We start from the raw sequence: 6000 nt of genomic DNA, 5'->3' as shown, positions 1-6000 counted from the left end.
GGACTCCGACTGGTGCAGTTGCGTTGGGTGTCCAGCCTTGCTGTAGCGCCATGACAAGATAGGCTTATAGCCATGTGAAGAGCGCCCTCTTCAGGACAAATAATTAAATGCAAAGAAATATGTCAATTTCTATGAACTGCTTTTTCCAGCGCGTTTTCTCCTCCTCTTATAAATCGGTCTTATTCGGTGGATTAAATGCCGATAGAAAAAGGCTAATATTGGCCGATAATATTGGCCAACCGATAAAATTGGTTGGGCTCTAATCCCAAACAGAAGCCATGGATTTACAGGCAACATCCGCAATGAGCTAAAAGGCTAGAGCTGAATCTTTCAAGGAGCGGGACACCAACTCGGACGCTTATAAGAAATCTCTCAGACGAACCACTGAACCACGCATGAGCACCGGCTGTTCCGGACGACTGTGTGATCACGCTCTGAGTAGCCGATGTGAGTAAGACCTTTAAAACAGGTCAACATTCACAAGGCAAGACGGATTACCGGGACGTGTACTCGGAGCATGCACTGACCAGCTGGCAAGTATATTCACCTCTCCCTGAGCCAGTCTGTAATACCTACGTTTCAAGCAGACCACAGGTAACCTGTCTAAATGACTATCGGCCCATAGCACTCACGTCTGTAGCCATGAAATGCTTTGAAAGGCTGCTCACTGCTCACATGAACACCATCATCCCAGACACCCTGGACCCACTCTAACACACAAACCGCCCCAACAGATCCACATGTGATGCAATCTCTATTGCGCTCCACACTGCCCTTTCCCACCTGGACAAAAGTAACACCTACGTGAGAATGCTGTTCATTGACTACAGCTCAGCGTTCAACACCATAGTGCCCTCGAAGCTCATCACTAAGCTCAGGACCCTGGGACTGAACATCTCCTTCTGAAAATGGATCCTGGACTTCCTGACGGGCAGCCCCCAGATGGTGAGGGTAGGCAACATCCGCCATGCTGATCCTCAACACGGGGGCCTCTCAGGGGTGCGTGCTTAATCCACTCCTGTACTCCCTGTTCACCCATGACTCCAACACCATCATTATGTTTGCCGACGACACAACGATGAGGTCAGATAGGGAGGAGGTCAGAGACCTAGCAGTGTGGTGCCAGAACAACAACCTCTCCCTCAACATCAGTAAGACAAAGGAGCTATTCGTGAACTACAGGAAACGACGGGCTGTAGTGGAGCGGGTTGAGGCCCAGTAGATCACTGGGACCGAGCTCCCTGCCATCCAGGACCTCTATACCAGGGGCTGGGGCCGAGCTCCCTGCCATCCAGGACCTCTATACCAGGCGGCGTCAGAGGAAGGACCAAAACATTTTCAGACTCCAGCCACCCAAACAGCCACAGATGGTTCTCTCTGCTACCGCATGGCAAGCGGTACCAATGCACCAAGTCTGGACCCTGAAAAGCTTCTATCCCCAAGCCATAAGAACTGCTAAACAAGACTGCTAAATCGCTAATCAAATGGCTGTCCGGAATACCTGCATTAACCTTTTTTTACTAACTCTCTTGCACATACTATGCACACACACACACACTGGACTCTACACACACTTTCACCACATACGGTGCTGTTAGTCACTTTACCCCTACCTACATGTACAGTACATAGCTACCTCAATGACCTGGTACCCCTGCACATCCACTTAGTACTGGTACTTCCTGTATATAGCCATGTTATTACCTGGTACCCCTGCACATCCACTTAGTACTGGTACTTCCTGTATATAGCCATGTTATTACCTGGTACCCCTGCACATCCACTCAGTACTGCTACTTCCTGTATATAGCCATGTTATTACCTGGTACCCCTGCACATCCACTCAGTACTGCTACTTCCTGTATATAGCCATGTTATTACCTGGTACCCCTGCACATCCACTCAGTACTGCTACTTCCTGTATATAGCCATGTTATTACCTGGTACCCCTGCACATCCACTCAGTACTGGTACTCCCTGTATATATCCATGTTATTACCTGGTACCCCTGCACATGGACTCAGTACTGGTACTTCCTGTATATAGCCATGTTATTACCTGGTACCCCTGCACATTGACTCAGTACTGGTACTTCCTGTATATAGCCATGTTATTACCTGGTACCCCTGCACATCCACTCAGTACTGCTACTTCCTGTATATAGCCATGTTATTACCTGGTACCCCTGCACATTGACTCAGTACTGGTACTGCCGATATATATTTTTACTCTTTATTTTTATATGTTATTCACGGTGTAACTATTTATATTTTATCTCATCTTTAACTCTGCATTGTTGAAAATGGACCCATAAGCATTTCACTGTTAGTCTACACCTGCTGTTTACAGGTGAAGCATGTGAAAATTTTGATTTGAGTTGATTTGAGATAACAGCCATCTAACCAGCAGTGCTAACTGTGCCACTAGAGATCCTGGTTCGAATCCAGGCTCTGTCGCAGCCGGCCGCGACCGGGAGACTCATGGGCGGCGCACAATTGGCCCAGCGTCGTCCAGGGTAGGGGAGGGAATGGCCGGCAGGGATGTAGCTCAGTTGATAGAGCATGGCGTTTGTAACGCCAGGGTTGTGGGTTCGATTCCCACAGGGGGTAGGAAAAAATTAATAAAATAAATGTATGCATTCACTAACTGTAAGTCGCTCTGGATAAGAGCGTCTGCTAAATGACTAAAATGTAAATGTAACCAGGCAGGCAGCACTGTGCTGGTTTGGACACATTTAGAGCCGTTTAATGACAAACATCCAGGCAGATAAACTTGCAGCAGCTTGCTTGGGCCCTAGCACCCCTATATAAAGAACCTGTTTAATCTCAACACATCATGGTTAGGAGATTAAGTGAGTATTTTACACACTGAGCTGTGAAGTGCTGCCCTGTCCTCTTATGCCCAGGTGTAAACCAAAAGGGACAGCAGAGATGGCTGGAATAAGGCAGCTTTGTCAAGAAACCCACATGCAGTTGCATTTTCCTCTGAAACTACTGTCAGACAAAAATCAGGTACATTTTTTTGGAAAAAATAAAAAGCTATCCAATCATGCTGTTTATATGCCAAACGGAGCACAGTGATTTTATATTTGCATTTCCATTGCATCTTCAATTAGGCGGAACCAATTTTATAGGGGCCAACAACTGTAGCCTGCTGACTGTTCAAAAGTGATAACAACATTTACATTTTAGTCATCAGGCAAACGCTCGAATCCAGAGTGACTTACAGTAGTGATGCATACATTCACTTATTTTTCTTTCTTTTTTATACTGGTCCATACTGAGATTGCGCAAAGGTATTATTTTTTTCCCTACAAAACAATCAATGTAAATATGAATATTGTCCAGTTAAAATGTAATTAATTGTGTATGGAGGAGGTGTGTGCCACTAAAGACTTGTGTGGAGCAGAATCAACAACCTCTGTGAGAAGGTGTTAAAGTTCACAGTTAGCCATTGTTATGTAAATGCCAGCTGAAAGGTACCCAGAGCCACGGCCCAGTGAGACACAGGTGCCAGCCTGCGGAAGTGGAAACTGAAAGGTTTAAGCCTTTTGGGTAAAACACTGGGGTAAATTCTCAAAGGAAATGCACCAACTGCAAGGAATTTGGGCTTTTCCGAACAGTCAGTCAGACACCATCTTCTCCCTAAGATGTTTTCCACAGAGCTGGCTGAATAACAGAATGTCAGTCCCCCAGTTTCCACAGAGCTGGCTGAATAACAGAATGTCAGTCCCCCAGTTTCCACAGAGCTGGCTGAATAACAGAATGTCGGTCCCCCAGTTTCCACAGAGCTGGCTGAATAACAGAATGTCAGTCCCCCAGTTTCCACAGAGCTGGCTGAATAACAGAATGTCAGTCCCCCAGTTTCCACAGAGCTGGCTGAATAACAGAATGTCAGTCCCCCAGTTTCCACAGAGCTGGCTGAATAACAGAATGTCGGTCCCCCAGTTTCCACAGAGCTGGCTGAATAACAGAATGTCAGTCCCCCAGTTTCCACAGAGCTGGCTGAATAACAGAATGTCAGTCCCCCAGTTTCCACAGAGCTGGCTGAATAACAGAATGTCAGTCCCCCAGTTTCCACAGAGCTGGCTGAATAACAGAATGTCAGTCCCCCAGTTTCCACAGAGCTGGCTGAATAACAGAATGTCAGTCCCCCAGTTTCCACAGAGCTGGCTGAATAACAGAATGTCAGTCCCCCAGTTTCCACAGAGCTGGCTGAATAACAGAATGTCAGTCCCCCAGTTTCCACAGAGCTGGCTGAATAACAGAATGTCGGTCCCCCAGTTTCCACAGAGCTGGCTGAATAACAGAATGTCGGTCCCCCAGTTTCCACAGAGCTGGCTGAATAACAGAATGTCAGTCCCCCAGTTTCCACAGAGCTGGCTGAATAACAGAATGTCAGTCCCCCAGTTTCCACAGAGCTGGCTGAATAACAGAATGTCAGTCCCCCAGTTTCCACAGAGCTGGCTGAATAACAGAATGTCAGTCCCCCAGTTTCCACAGAGCTGGCTGAATAACAGAATGTCAGTCCCCCAGTTTCCACAGAGCTGGCTGAATAACAGAATGTCAGTCCCCCAGTTTCCACAGAGCTGGCTGAATAACAGAATGTCAGTCCCCCAGTTTCCACAGAGCTGGCTGAATAACAGAATGTCAGTCCCCCAGTTTCCACAGAGCTGGCTGAATAACAGAATGTCAGTCCCCCAGTTTCCACAGAGCTGGCTGAATAACAGAATGTCAGTCCCCCAGTTTCCACAGAGCTGGCTGAATAACAGAATGTCAGTCCCCCAGTTTCCACAGAGCTGGCTGAATAACAGAATGTCAGTCCCCCAGTTTCCACAGAGCTGGCTGAATAACAGAATGTCAGTCCCCCAGTTTCCACAGAGCTGGCTGAATAACAGAATGTCGGTCCCCCAGTTTCCACAGAGCTGGCTGAATAACAGAATGTCGGTCCCCCAGTTTCCACAGAGCTGGCTGAATAACAGAATGTCGGTCCCCCAGTTTCCACAGAGCTGGCTGAATAACAGAATGTCAGTCCCCCAGTTTCCACAGAGCTGGCTGAATAACAGAATGTCAGTCCCCCAGTTTCCACAGAGCTGGCTGAATAACAGAATGTCAGTCCCCCAGTTTCCACAGAGCTGGCTGAATAACAGAATGTCGGTCCCCCAGTTTCCACAGAGCTGGCTGAATAACAGAATGTCGGTCCCCCAGTTTCCACAGAGCTGGCTGAATAACAGAATGTCGGTCCCCCAGTTTCCACAGAGCTGGCTGAATAACAGAATGTCAGTCCCCCAGTTTCCACAGAGCTGGCTGAATAACAGAATGTCAGTCCCCAGTTTCCACAGAGCTGGCTGAATAACAGAATGTCGGTCCCCCAGTTTCCACAGAGCTGGCTGAATAACAGAATGTCGGTCCCCCAGTTTCCACAGAGCTGGCTGAATAACAGAATGTCAGTCCCCCAGTTTCCACAGAGCTGGCTGAATAACAGAATGTCGGTCCCCCAGTTTCCACAGAGCTGGCTGAATAACAGAATGTCGGTCCCCCAGTTTCCACAGAGCTGGCTGAATAACAGAATGTCAGTCCCCAGTTTCCACAGAGCTGGCTGAATAACAGAATGTCGGTCCCCCAGTTTCCACAGAGCTGGCTGAATAACAGAATGTCGGTCCCCCAGTTTCCACAGAGCTGGCTGAATAACAGAATGTCAGTCCCCCAGTTTCCACAGAGCTGGCTGAATAACAGAATGTCAGTCCCCCAGTTTCCACAGAGCTGGCTGAATAACAGAATGTCAGTCCCCAGTTTCCACAGAGCTGGCTGAATAACAGAATGTCAGTCCCCCAGTTTCCACAGAGCTGGCTGAATAACAGAATGTCAGTCCCCCAGTTTCCACAGAGCTGGCTGAATAACAGAATGTCAGTCCCCCAGTTTCCACAGAGCTGGCTGAATAACAGAATGTCAGTCCCCAGTTTCCACAGAGCTGGCTGAATAACAGAATGTCAGTCCCCCA

The sequence above is a fragment of the Coregonus clupeaformis genome, unplaced genomic scaffold, assembly GCF_020615455.1.
Source record: "Coregonus clupeaformis isolate EN_2021a unplaced genomic scaffold, ASM2061545v1 scaf0200, whole genome shotgun sequence".
NCBI lineage: Eukaryota > Metazoa > Chordata > Actinopteri > Salmoniformes > Salmonidae > Coregonus > Coregonus clupeaformis.
The sequence above is the reverse complement of the archived record's forward strand: the minus strand, read 5'-3'. Positions refer to the sequence as shown.